Consider the following 15,180-nt stretch of genomic DNA (forward strand, 5'->3'; position numbering starts at 1 on the left):
TACACAGCACCACTTCAACGTGAAAGGTTTTCAAATTACATGGACTCACCCACCACACTACAGGTGTACACACGAGACGCCCGACGTCCTCCACTTCGCTGAGGTCAGATGGGGGCGATGACAATACGGCCGGAGTATTTAGTTCTGCTGCTATGGCTGCTGAGTCCAACTATTCCTGCGGCTCACCTACCACGCTAGATCAGGGGTAGGGCCGCCCTACTCTTCCTGGAGGTGTTCGACAATACACAGGTTAGTAGTTGCACTTCATGTAAATCCAGGAGCTAATACTCACAGCAGTCCTCTTGGTTAATGTTATGCAAAACTGTTTCGTTTCCTTCTTCCTTGGTTTCTCTAAATGTGTCACAAATACCAGTGTTTCTTCTACCCACAGGGTTTCCTCTTACTTCAACATCCACTGCGAACTACGAGAGAGAGAGAGAGAGAAAGTACAACCAGCTTCTGATGTGTAACGGACGAGCACAGCTCCGCACCTCAACTCACACACTAAGCACACAAAAGCGTCCTCGTGGTGCAGTGCTCCTTTACATATCACAGCTCCGTCCTTTTCGCCTCTCTTGGCTGCCGCACTCTTTCCTCTTGCTATAAGCACTCCGTGGATCAACGGCGCCCTCCGGCTCCTCCAAGGACGGAGCGTGTGAATTTTTCTGCCCTAAGCAGCAACGGAGCTCGTGCCCAAAACAACTCTCCTTGTTTGTGCTTTCCTTGGGCCTTTTATGGGTCTTGTCTTTCTTCTCTCCTCCAATCACGAGTTGCCTGCTTAATTAATAACACCTGTTGCTCGTCTGCCCGTGATCTGTGTTGCCAGGGAGACCAGGAAGCAAATATGTGCAGTTAAAAATCGGGCCCGGGCGGAAACCATCTTCAGGCGGAACCTTTCTCCGCCACTTTCGGTTCCGACCCCATCATAGTCACCCGGTGACATATATTTTTTTTTTTAAAAAAAGCACCCCAGAAAAAAAGGGCACTTTCTCTCCAGGAATAAAAAGGGCAGGTGCTCAAGCCCCCTTTGATGTCTATGTGTGCACGTGCCTGCAGATTACGACAGATTTCCATTGATTTCTTAAACCTTTTGCAAGGTGAGAAGCTTTAATATACATAATAGGGTGACCAGACGTCCCGAAAAATTCGGGACAGTCCCGAAATCTAAGCTGCTGTCCCGAATCCCGAATCCTGCTCTAATTGTCCCGAAAATCATACTGAAGCTAAATCTTAATCCGAATCCCGCTTTAATTTCCCCGAAAATTATACTAAAGCAAAATCTTGAGTAGTAGTTGTCTGATAAAACATGAGCTATATGCACAAAGACAATAGGACCTTTTTGTTTTATAGAGTTGATTAAGAGAGCGAAAGTTGCAGCAACCGCGAGGACAGTTGAAAGTGCAGGCAGTGACAGTCAGTCGCGTGAAGGAGTCAGATTGGTCTCCTTCAGGGCAGGCAAGGCACTTTGTTAAAAAAAATACTTCTATACGTATTATATAAATTTATACGCATATGTACTTATATTAATAAAAATAGGATTAGTTCAGTAACTTCAGTTTGAAATTCCTTATTTTTATTATAAAATAAAGAAAACTGTTATTGTATGAACTATTATTGTATAAAGTATAAAATAGCCTACTATACATATTATATAAATGTATTTATATGCATATGTACTTATATTAATATGATTGATTCCGTTTGAAATTCATTATCTTTTATTATTAAATAAAATTAATAAATAAAACTATTATTGGATGAACCCCCCCCCCCCCCCCCCCCGGTCCCGAATTTCAGCCAATCTCATCTGGTCACCCTAATACATAACTGAACTAGTTTAGCCGTAGTTGCATTTCTGTTTTATCACAATCAACTCGATTCTCGACCGCATAAAAATCCTTCCTTGGCATATTGCGTTACAAACATGTGGTGTGTAACTGATAGAATTTGTAGTTTATGTTAATTAGCTTATACGGGCTATGTTAATTAAAACAGCTTATAAGGGCTGACTTCACGTTAGAATCATAACACAAAACAGAATCATAACACAAAATCACCTTGTGTTTTTTTTAAACTGAGGTGAACAGAGCGAAGACTTTACAGTGGAAAGAAAACGGCATTGTATTGCTCCAGCGTCACATTGTGTAAACTGCATTTATAGTAAGGAAGCGCACATATGCAAATATCATAGCAAATACACACACCTTGCTCTCTTGTTCAGTTCACGCGCACTGTGAGACCGTGGATTGAAGACGGCGCTAAAACGCAGGGTAAAGACGGGGCGGAGCTAAGAGGGCTCAGCTTAAGGGGGTTGCGTGTGCGGCAAAATCCTTGGCTGGGGCCCTCAAAAGTTCATGGGCCCTTAGAATCGTCCTTACTTTCCCCCCCTTACGGACACCAAATTCCACTAATGTGTAGAACATACATTCAAATAAAAACGGGATTGTATTTTATTTAAATCCTTCCTAAAAAAATGAATGAATAAAAATAAAAGAATAAAGTTTGATTTTAAAGAAACATGTATTATATATTATAATAAATGTAGAGTTGATTTGCACAAACAGATAAGTTCCATATGAAATTCTAAAATAATCATTTTTATTAAGCTGTTTATGTTTAGTAATTGCACTTTAATGGCAATGAAAATAACCTATTAATATAAAAACATGATAACAAACAGACAAACATGTTCTTTTTTGTTTACTGTTTGCATGTTTAAAGGCAGATGCTGACAAGTTTGTGTTGTGAACATGAAAATAAATACAGAGTTAACCGTCAGAAAAACATCTGTGTGTGTGTGTGTTTGAGATTTTTTCTCAAATGACACGTTATGTGATGTTAATGTACCCATTGCAGGACTGAGATAGGCTGCTTTAATTGTATATAAGCAGAACAATGAGACTTTTAAGGAGAGGTTTGTGAAAACCCTCCAAGTAGTCTGAAAAGTGCTTTTGCGCTACTTATATCAGATCGGAAGTAATGAGTAACTAACTACTTGAGTAGTTTTTTCATCTAATACTTTTTTACTCTTACTCAAGTAAATAATTAGATTGATACTTTTACTTGAGTAAATTTTTGTACAAGTACTTGTACTTTTACTTGAGTACAGATTTTGGGTACTCTACACACTTCTGAAGGGGACCATATTTTATGTAGACTTTACGTTCCCAGAAGGTTCTCAGAACGACCCTGCTGATGTTAAGGACATTGCCTAGTAAAGTTCCCAGAACGTTTTGAGACCCACAACTTATCCAGAAGCCCCAAAAAATAGCCATAACTCAATCAATATATAATTACACTGTGAAATTGATACGGTTGGTGTGGTGGAGGATTAAGGAGGAGATAGATCATGATGAATCCAAAATGATAATCTTTAATTAATATAAAACAAGGAACATGGCAACTGGTAAACAGCAAAACTCACAACACATCACTATAAACAAGAACTGACCTAGACAAAGAGAACAGCACAGTATTTAGACAACGGAGTGATGAGGGGGATGACTGTCAGGTGAGGATAATAACAAACACAGTTCAAGTGAGAGAGTGAAGAGGATTATGGGAAACAAAGTCCAAATGAATGATGAACGGGGAAACATGGAGAAACAAGCATTAACAAACTGGGACTGTGACAGAAATGTATCATTGAAAAACACAGAAAATAATCGAAGTGGGATTACAGGAAAAATAAATAGAATGTCAAAATCTGGCAAACAAACAGAATGATAATAAAAAAGCTACAAATAAATAGCCAAAAAATACAAGAATAACACAAAAGCTAACAAAACCCCACAATAATTAAATTGTTTAAAACAAAGATGCAATTAAAACAAAACATTTACAGTTGAAGTGCATAAAATGTAATAACAGAAACCAATATACAACATGGTTAAATAATAAAAAAATATGTTAACATTATGATATGCTATGATATGACCAAAATAGTACCATGTAGGAATGTTCTGTTAATGTTCCAAATGTCCTCTCTGTAACGTTCTTATGTGACCACAGAATAACCAATATGGAACGTCTTTCTACAGTCATATCGGGAACGTTATGATATGGCCAAAAAAGTATCATGTGGGAATGTTCTGTTGATGTCTCAGGTGTCCTCTCTGTAACGTTCTTATGTGACCACAGGATAACCAATATGGAATGTCTTTCTACAGTCATATCGGGAACGTTTTTATCTGACCAAAATAGTACCATATGGGAATGTTCTGTTAATGTCTCGGTAGTCCCACTAAAGTCACATAAGGAACCTCCTTGAACTGCAAGACTTTTATAACCAACAAAGGACGTTTTAGGAATGTACCTAATGTTCTCTAAAGGTTCAGGTCTTTTCATCCCCTTTAGAGAACTTTTAGGGAACGTTGCGAAAGGTCGCGAGAACGTCACCTTCTACGTGGGCCGTAAAGTAGCTTTGGTCATCCCCTGGCAACCCCATTAATTTCCTGCTTTGCCACTCTTTGTATATAGACCTAACCTTACACTGTATGAAAGGGGACATATCATGAAAATCTGACTTTGTCCATGCTTAAGTGCTATAATTGGGTCCCCAGTGGTTTTATCAACCTAGAAAATGTAAAAACAAACAACCCAGTAACTTAGTTTTGATAAACCGTTCTCCACAAGCATGTAAAAATAGGTCATTAAAATTTGCCTCCCCTGGTGATGTCGGAAGGGAATCATACCACCCCTTAATCAGTACTATCCAACAACAGCACTGTCATTTAGTGCAGCGATCAGCTCATTTGCATGTTAAAGGACACACCCAAAACAGCACATTTTTTGGTTACACCTACAAAGTGGCAATTTTAACATGCTATAATAAATTATCTATATTATATTTTGAGCTAGAACTTCACATACATACTCTGGGGACACCAAAGATTTATTTGACATCTTAAAAAAGTCTTGTAAAATGTCCCCTTTAATATTTATATATATAGTTGATTTATTCTGTATTATACTCTCATTGGGGGGCTGAGCCCCCCCCTAAAATGAAAATCCTAAAATCACCCCTGCGGTACACCTCAGAAAACACACAAATAAACATAATTTTAGATTTTCAACTTAATTCAATTTTATTTGAAAAATAAAACCCTCCTTGCTTGTCCAGGGGGAAAACTCCTAGGAGGAGAAAAACCCCTAAGAGAGATACACATATATTTATTTATATAAATACTATCGGGGTATGTAAACGGGTAAGCGGATTAAACTGGTTCCGCTGGTAGTCGTTGGTCAGGCATCAGCTTGAAGGGCATCATGTTCAATGACGGCCAGTAGATTAGTGGTGTGATGACCTTCACAGCAGCAGAACTGGGTCTGTTTGTCTCATTGTCAGGGCCACCCCGAGGCATAAGCGAACCAGGTGGCTGCTTAGAGCCCATTGGAAAATTCTGATTTGCAGACAACTGCTGTGTGTCTGTAGTGCTAGCGTTTGAGTCATGAGCAATATAGACACCTCGCGTGAACTGACAATTCACGCAGGCGCGGGTCACTGTAATAAATGATAAGCCATGTCACAAAAAGGATGTATCTTGCTCTGGTGCCAAAAATAGAAAGAAGAAAAGGACAGAGGAGGAGAAAAAAGAGCAAGATAAAGGTTTGTTTGCATAATTATTTACAGTATGTTTAATTTGTGCAGCAGCAGCTAGTGGTGTGACAGATCGCAGTTGATCCGGGGTTGACCCACAGTTCGGCTTGCATGCGATTCGCAGATTAATAGGGAAAGTTGATGATTTGCACGTGTTTCAAAAGCTTGCAAATGTTAACATTTAAAGTGATTTTTAACAATTTAACCAGCAAAAGTGAACAGGTTTCTGGACACACATGTGGTTAAATTAGTCCGGTCCAGCTCTAGGTGATCCTCACTACGCCCTTCAGAGATCAGAACACTTGATGTTTAAACTTTAGAGAGAGTTACGCTACTGTGTGTCATACTGTAGTCCATTAGCATACATTTGAGGAATAGAGCACTGAAAAACAACGTAGCATTTTTATGCTGCGCCGTTTGTAATTCGTCCTCCGTCTGTGTGTGTGCGCGCGCTTAAGTGCAATCATTAGTGCACACATGTGGAGACGCGTTTCAGCAATGCAAAACAAGCAAGCGAACTTGACAGGGCATTTTTATAAATGTTTGTAATTTCTTTATTTTTGAATAAAAAAATTGGTGTTAGGTGCCCCAAACTAATTCTGCTTAAGGCCCCTAAGAGGCTCGGGCCGACACTGTCACCATCCTCGGGGTCGAGGACGAGACAGGGAGAGAGATAACAGAATCCTATTAGCAAAGGCGCTGTTCACATGTAATGCAAGTGTCATACAGTGTATTGTGGTTTAAATCAGCTCAGTTCCAAACAGGCCAACTATTGCGGCATAAGTATATTACCCAGATGAGTTATGTGAGTGCTTTGTTCTGGACAAACTAACTATTGCGAGATAAGTACATTTACTAGACATTTTTGTGAATGCTTTGTTGAAGATGTCTTAACTTTAGATTTAAAGTTATCGACTGTGTCTGATACTCAAACATTATTTGGTAAATCATTCCAGAGCTTAGGGGCTAGGTAGGAAAAGGACCTACCACCTTTAGACACTTTTGATACTCTAGGGATAATCAAGTGGCCAGAATTTTGTGATTGCAGTGTACGTGATGGATTGTATTCTGATAGTAATTCTTTAATATACAAGGGTGCTAGGCCATTTAAGGCTTTGAAGGTGATTAGTAATATTTTAAATTGTACGCGATATTTAACCGGCAGCCAGTGCAATGCCAGAAATGGATGTGGTCATACTTTTAGATCGAGTAAGCACTCCAGCGTTTTGAACCAGCTGTAACTCGTTTACCTGATTTGCGTGACATCCCCCGAGTAACGAGTTACAGTAGTCATATAAGAGGTCATATAAAAGCGTGGATAAGATTTTCTGCATCTGATGCAGACAGCATATGATGTATTTTTGAGATATTTCTAAGATGGAAGAATGCTGTGCCGAAGACGTTGGAGATATGACTATCGAAAATAGATTGCTGTCGAACATCACGCCTAAGTTCCTAACCGTGGAAGATGGCACCACAGTGCAGCCATCTATGGGCAGCTTGTAATCTGACATATTATGTTTGGAGCGATTTGGTTCAATAACAAGTATCTCTGTCTTATTGGAGTTTAGCATAAGAAAGTAATGTGCCATCCAGTCACTAATATCGATAATGCAGTCCGTTTGCTTAGAAAACTGGTGGTTTTCGCTAGGATGTGACGAGATGTAAAGCTGGGTATCATCCGCATAGCAGTAAAAACTTATGTTATGTTTCCTGATAATGTCTCCTAGAGGTAACAGATATAACAAGAATAGGATAGGGCCTAAAACTGATCCATGTGGTACGCCGTATTTAACCGGGGAGTGATATGACTTTTTCTCATTTACATAAACAAAGTGATAGCGATTGGTTAGATACGATCTAAACCAGGCTAACGCCTGACCACTGATGCCAACATAGTTTTCTAGTTTATTGAGTAAGATTGTGTGATCTATTGTGTCAAAAGCTGCACTAAGGTCTAGTAATATAAGGATTGAGATTTCACTACGATCGGGTGTTAAAAGGAGGTCTTATTGGTCTAAAGGGATTGGTCTAAAGCAGGGGTATCCACTCCAGCTCCTGGAGGGCCGCTGTCTCTGCAGAGTTTTATTCCAACCCTAATCAAACACACCTGATCCAGCTAATCAAGGTCTTATAGGCAGACTAGATACTTTGAGGCAGGTGTGTTGAGGAAAGTTTTAGCTAAATTCTGCAGGACACAGGCCCTCCAGGACCGACTTTGGACACCCCTGGTCTAAAGTTATTAAGATCTCCCTGGTCAAGGTGTGGTTTTTTAATGAGCCGGTCTAATAACTGCTAGTTTGGAAGCTGTTGGAACGTATCCTAGTTCTAGCGATAAGTTAAAGATATATAATACTGGGTCTGACACTACAGGGAGTACTTCTTTAAGTAATTTGGTGGGGACGGGGTCTAACATACAGGACGATGATTTGGATGATGTTATTAATTTAGAGAGCTCTTCTATTGTAGCAGCTTTAAATGACTCATGATGTTTGTATGGTAATCTAGTGTTAAATGTACTATTGGGTAGAGTGGTGGCTGCTTGCGTAGCTTCGATGTTTTCCCTAATAACCATAATTTTGTTTGTAAAGAAGATCATGAAGTTGTTACTATTGTGTTGGAGTTTACTATTGGTTTTTGTTTGTTCTTTGTTTCTAGTCAGTTTCGCAACTGTGATAAAGAGGAAACAAGGGTTGCTATGATTTTCTTTAATAAGCTTGCTGAGATAGGTAGATCTGGCATTTTTATATGTAGTGTTGAACACTCTCTTTCCATGCTACACGCCATACTTCTGACTTTGTGCTTCAATGGTTTCGTTCAATTGTTCTAGCTACCTTTTTAAGGGCTGCAGTATGATGGTCATACCATGGAGCTGCCGTTTTTTCTTTGATTCTCTTTTTTCAAATGGGAGCAACGGCATCCAACGTGCTAGAACAAACGTTGTTCAGGTTTTCTTTTACAATATCCAGATCTACACGGTTATCTGCTACATGTTTCATTTGGGACAGGTCTAGAAGAGTGCTAATAAAGCTATATTTAGTGGTGGAAATTATTTTTCTGGCTAATCTGCAGTATGTTGTAGACCGAGGGATTCTATCTACAAGTACCGTGTATGAAACACGGCAATGGTCTGAAACTGCATCGCTCTAAGGTGATATTTCGATGTCATTAATAATGTTAGGTTTGTGTTTATAATAATAGTCTTGGGGGGTGGATTCGTTTAAACTGATGTAATCTTCTGCTTTAAGCCAGGTTTTTGTTAAACAGAGTGCATCTAAGTTTTGGTCTGTAATTATTTCATTGATAATAGGTTCTTTATTAGGAAACGATCTAATGTTAAGAAGGCCGAATTTTAACATTTGAGTTTCATCTGTTAATGTATTGTTTTCAAATTTTATGTAAATAAGATTTGTACGAGACGAGGTAAACGGTGCTCTGTATTTGTTTGTTTGAGGAACATACACAGTCGAAATGTGTTGATACTCTGATAAAATAGATTCTATGTGCTGGGATATATGTGTTCTTTATATGTCAAGGCAGCTAACAGATGGACGGTTAATCTGTTTCCTGACCTGGGGCCTGGATAGTCAGACAATATCACAAGTAAGAATAATGGTCAGATTTCTAGAGAGTATGGCACTTTCTTCCGGGGACAGATGGAGGCCATTTCTCTTTAGCAGGTCAGATCTTCCCAGAAATGCTTCCAATTGTCTATAAACCCTACGTTATGCTGAGGGCACCACTTTGACATCCAGCCGTGAAGTGACACTACTCTACTATAAGTTTCATCACCCAGGTAGGCAGGGAGGGGACCAGAGCATATTACATTGTCTGACATTGTTATTGCAATTTCACACACCTCTTTAATACTATCTTTGGTGATCTCCGACTGGAGGAGTCTGGTGTCATTTGTGCCGGTGTGAATAACAATCTTAAAAAACTAACGCTTAGCATTAGCCAGCACTTTAAATTTGGATCTAATGTCAGACGCTCTGGCTCCTGGTATACATTCGACTATGGTGGCTGGTGCCTCAATGTTAACGTTCCTGAGAATAGAATCTCCAATAACCAGGGCACTTTTAACAGACGTCTCAGCTGGTGTATTACTGAGGGGGTAAAATCTGTTAGAAATTACCACATGAACGATAGATGGGCGCTGGATATGACTATGCCGCTTGACAGTCACCCAGTAAGTCAGCTGCCTTGACTCTGATGTCGGAACCAAGCCATGTGTATTACGCTTAACACTAGGCGCACCCGAAACAGTGTTAGTAACGTTAACATTAGCGGTCTCCTAATAGTTTAATGACCATTAAGAGCATTGGAATAGCTAGATGAAGGCTTAATGTTCTTATTTTTATGAAAACCATTGCATAGTACCACACAGGTTAGGTCAGCTTACTTTTGGGGGCTTTCCACTGGGTTCAGTACATAGTCCCCAGTACTTTTTTTAGAACCACCTCGGTTGGGGTTCCAATCGAGCTGAACTGATACTAAAACATGATGTGAAAACACTGAAGATCACTGATTGGTCAGAGAGAATCGCGACAAGCTTCATGCTAAACGCAAGATTAGCTTACCTTTATGCCTGCGCTGTCTTGAGTGAACCTCTTGTCATCTGTGCTTTGTTGTATATTCCCAAACTCCCTTATAGCGGTAAAAAACAACCACACGCTGAGAATCAGGAACACCATACCAGTGTTTTCCTTTTGTGGCGGCATGTCCGCATGTATACAAGGCATTTTTGCAACTTTTAGTGGAGCACGTCGACGGACGCCACAGATGTTTGTACAGAAACAGTCATGTGAGGCACATATTTGGACAAGACGCATGATGCACATGGTTCACATGATGCAACGAAATATTTTGACATGACAAGCCACACATGACACCCCGAACACATATTTTGAATTTGCACCCCTCAGAAGAGAAGTCACCAGCCGCCACTGCTCATGCTGTTAGAAACCTGTATACATTTCTTTATTCTGCTGAACACAAAGGAAGATTTTTGTAATCAAGCAGAAAACAGAAGCATAATTTTTACAACTATGAAAGTCAATTGAACTCAAAAATGGTTTGGTTACAAACATTCACTGTAAAAATTAGCTGTAATTATGTAGCTGTTTGCCAGTAGCTTATTGCGCATAGCCTACGACGTAGCTACTGCATAGAAACTACGCATGACTATAACTGGGACTTCTGTATGACAAAAGGACATAAAGAGGTAGTTGTCAGTTCTGCCTAAATGGGATACAGCTTTGGCTAAATCTTGCGCGATGTTGGGTTTAGAGTTAGGTTTGGGGGTAGGATTAGGATGAAAACAGGGCTCATCCGGTGAGATTTCACGTGATTTTGGCCATAACTGTATCCTTTCTAGCCACAACCGTAATTGTCTTGAGCAAAATAAGTAACCTAACAAGCAGTGCATTTAATTTCTATACATAGTCTGATGTCACGGAGTGACTTAAGGTAGCGGAACCTTAAATGGCGAAGAATAGTTCCGTTACGACTGTCCGTGAAACACCCCTTTCGTTCCGGTAACTCTGGGCAACTAAATTTGGGCTTTATGGGGAACAGGTGTACAAATGAACGTGGCGATTGGGCAATTCGACGGAGAGGAGGCGTATAAATAAGGCATCTGAGGAACAGGAAGGGGAAGTGTTTATTCCGGCCAATGTTGTGAGTGAGATGGAGCAATCGATGGGCTTGGAGAGACGTGATATTGTGGATATTGCTGACAGTGTGCTCCCTCAGTGTTTATGTGGCCCCACCCGTGGAAAGGAGTGGTGGGTGAGCCGAAGCTAACTAAGATGAGGAAGGAGTGTGTTTACGAGTCGAGGGTTTGACGTTTCCATCTGGTCATCCTTCACACTAACCCCTTTCAATCGTTCAGGACCAATTCCCAGCCCAACGTGGTGGTTTGACCCTAAATTCACTGTGAGTGTGTGGAGTGCAGTGGGTGAGTATTTTTGACGTGTGTACACTAGAAGAATTGTGGTGTTGTGCTTTGTCAATGTTGTCAGCAATCACCCCCTAGATTAGAGAGCCCTGGATTAAAGGATGTGAGCTGGTGTCGGTGGACGACTGATACCTATATATACAACCCGACTGGGTCTCGTAATCCTTTCTCCCACCTGGTGGTGGCGTACCAACTGCAAAAAGTATGAATTTGCTGTGAATAGTGTGTGGAGTAATTGAAGGAGCGAGAGCTTTAATTGGCTGCTGCGTGGAAGATCTCTGGTCATGCTGTTGGAAGAGAGGAGAGGGAAGCAATCGGCCTACTCGAACAGTACATCTCCTGGTGTGGTACCCTATTTCATTCTACCCACCATTTGTGATCCCATCTGTGGCCGTGCTAGGTCCAACGTGCAGCAGCCCTGGCCTGTACCTCCATCTGTTCTCCTGTTTAAGGTGTTGTATCTCTCCCTACATGCTCATGGAATAGTATATCATTAAAGAGACTGTGTGTTTGTCTGTTGCCAGTCTGCAGATTTGAGCCAAGGGCTCTGTGTTGACGTGGGACTGTTCCTCTACATGTTGGAAGTCGACGTCCAAGTGTTTCCTTAGAAATCTGTCCTAGCGAGAAAGGCTCAAAGTTCGCCGTTGTGCATATACGTCCTCTCCAACCACCCAAGCTTCAAAGAGCTAAAGCCTGACCCCCGTTTACCTCTGGGTCAGTGAGTTATATTTATTCAAGTCAAGAGCCCAGTATACTTCTCTGTATACTCACCTGTATGCCCAAAGCCAAGAGTCCAGTGTACCTTCCTTGTATACTCACCGGTACACCTTAAAGCCAAGAGCCCAGTGTACCTTCCCTGTATACTCACCTGTACGCCCAAAGTCAAGAGTACAGTGTACTTCCTTGCATATTCACCTGTACACCCCAAAGCCAAGAGTCCAGTGTACTTCTCTGTATACTAGGGGTGGCACGGTTCACAAAACCCTCGGTTCGGTTCGTATCACGGTTCTATGGTCACGGTTCTCGGTTCAGTACGGTTCTTGTTGTTATTTTTTCTTTTAATTTTTAACACTTCAGAAATGTATTATCTTATTAATGTATTAATTATCCATAATTTAGTATACAGTATTAAAAAAGTTATATCATCTAATCATGCACAAACTGAATTTGACTTTAAGCACATTATTGGGACCATCTCTGAGAAAAGCCAGGTGAGATTTTGATACAGCAAGAGGGAAGACATTGATGATTTCAACATGCTTTTCATTTATTTGGCAAAAAAGAGAATGTGTATTGCCATCTACATGAACTTATGTGCCTTTTTAGCACACAAAGATAACTTGCATTTATCAAAATGCCTACTTCAGTGTAGCTCTAAGATTAATTACTGAGAGGCTGCTTAAATACTGCAGAGAGTATATGTGGATGAGAGAGAAACATAACGTTTATACCTGTTATATTTAAATAGGTCTCTTTTGTCCACTTTTGACTACTTCTGTCCTGATAACTTTAAGGGGCAGTTTATGAAATAAGATCACGCAACTTTCACACGCTAGCAAAATGAAACTACGCGGAAATCAGCCGCTTTCGTTTTATCAATGAAAGGCTAAAAATAGCGCTGAATACGAAAAGACGTAAAACAGTGTTCATTACCTCAGATTAGATAAATGGTCGGAGAGAAGGCTGTTGCGTGTGGTTGTATCTATTGTTTTATTTCCGCTGTCATCATAGGTAACATAAAATAAAAAAAAATTCCACACACCAAACTTATACGACACTGGGGCATCCTCCAACTCCGGGCAGACTTCCATTTCTCTCCCTCTTGCCATTTCTACACGTAACATGACCGGCAGCACTCACTCTCCACAGCAGTCACCTCTTCTTTCGCGCTATTCGCGAAAGGGGAACACGCTATCTGGGGTCACATACAGGGCATGAGGCTACATTGCGCATGCCATGAACCGTTGAACCGTACGGCACACACGCGCTCCGAACCGAGACAAGCGAACCGAATGGTTCAGATTTTTTTAATGAACCGTGCCACCCCTACTGTATACTCACCTGTACGTCTAAAGCTAAGAGCTCAATGTACCTTCCTTGTATACTCACCTGTACACCCCAAAGCCAAGAAACCAGTTTAACTCCCCCGTATACTCACCTGTACACCCCAAAGCCAAGAAACCAGTGTAACTCCCCCGTATACTCACCTGCACCTACCAGTGTACTTCCCTGCATAATTACCTGCACGACCAAACTCCTAGCCCAAGTGCCAAGCTAGTGGATACATTTGGAAACCCAGTGTACTTACCTGTGTACCTTTCAGGCATCTTCAGCTACAGACTTAGGGATGTACTTGTGAACCTTCTGGACCCCCAAGATTTGAGCCAGTGTGCCACTTACCCGTCAAGGTCGCCTATATAAGGTACTTACCTACATACTTACCTGTGTACTTACCTGTGTCCATCCTCTATGTCCAGGAAAGGAGGTCGAGAGGCTCTGTATGCAGCTCGCCTGGGAGACACAGGGGACAAAAGCGAGCATATTCACTCCTAAGTCACATGTGGACAAAGAAAAAGAGGAAGTCGGATCGACCTACCTATAAGTCCCTGTGAGAGTTAGAGGCGACTCAGAACCGACGCTCTACCCGGCCCAGAGAGCTAAATTTTAGTTACCCCTCCCCCTTCCCCTCTTACCTTTTAAAATTATTTAATAAAGATTGTTTTAAACGTACTCTCTCTCGTGTGCCTGGTCATTGGGGTGTTTTTGGTAGAGATCGACCGATATATCTGTTTTCCGATATTTTCCCCGATATTTGAGCATTTTCCGATGATCGGATATCGGGTTTGTAATATCGGATTGACCGATAAACGAGATAATTGAGAATTGCGAGCTGGACGCATCTGAGGAGAAGAGCTCGCAGCAGCAGCGTGCACAGCAGATATGATGGCGGAGTGACGCGACTTCATTAAAAGGACTTTGAGTATACTTACTTTGCATCTGAGGCATTTATAACACATCTTATTTGTGCATTAATGTATGTTATGTTAAATAAGTTGATATATTAAAAGCAATGTATGCAGTTTGTCCAAGAATAGAGACGAACTCACAAAATCACGTGCTGTTCACTTAAGTTACCGGGGTTGAAGGCTGAATGTCACGACAGGGTTGGAGAGACAGGACGCAAATGCAAGGTTCAAAATAAATAACATTTAATAATAAAAACACAAGGGCAGACATGGTGAAGGCAGGAACACAGGAACATTAACACAGGAACAGACGGGGTATCAATGACAATGATCCAGCAGTGAGCAAACAGAAGACAGAGGTATATATACACAGACTAAATGACAAACAGGTGTGATGAGGCAGGTAATTAATCAATGAATGTCCAGCTGATAACAATCGGAACAGAAACAAGACATGACACGGATTAACCGTGACATTACCCTCCCCTCTACGAGTGGCTACCAGACACTCACATAAAACACAACAAAAACAAAGTCTGGTAGCGAGAGTCTAAGGGAGGTGTTGAGGGCTTGGGGACCCTGGCGAAGCCGGCATCCGCCGGGGTGAGACCAACAGGACGGTTGGCCGGACTGCGCCAGGAGAAGCGGAGCGATCG

The 15,180-nt window shown here is 41.1% G+C and overlaps 1 pseudogene; it reads right to left on the reverse strand.

Moving 5' to 3' along the window:
* Window positions 1-3,350: 3,350 nt before the first annotated feature.
* On the reverse strand, window positions 3,351-10,320 carry LOC141361693 (uncharacterized; annotated as a pseudogene).
* Window positions 10,321-15,180: the final 4,860 nt, after the last annotated feature.

The sequence above is a fragment of the Misgurnus anguillicaudatus genome, chromosome 24, assembly GCF_027580225.2.
Source record: "Misgurnus anguillicaudatus chromosome 24, ASM2758022v2, whole genome shotgun sequence".
Classification (NCBI taxonomy): Eukaryota; Metazoa; Chordata; class Actinopteri; order Cypriniformes; family Cobitidae; genus Misgurnus; species Misgurnus anguillicaudatus.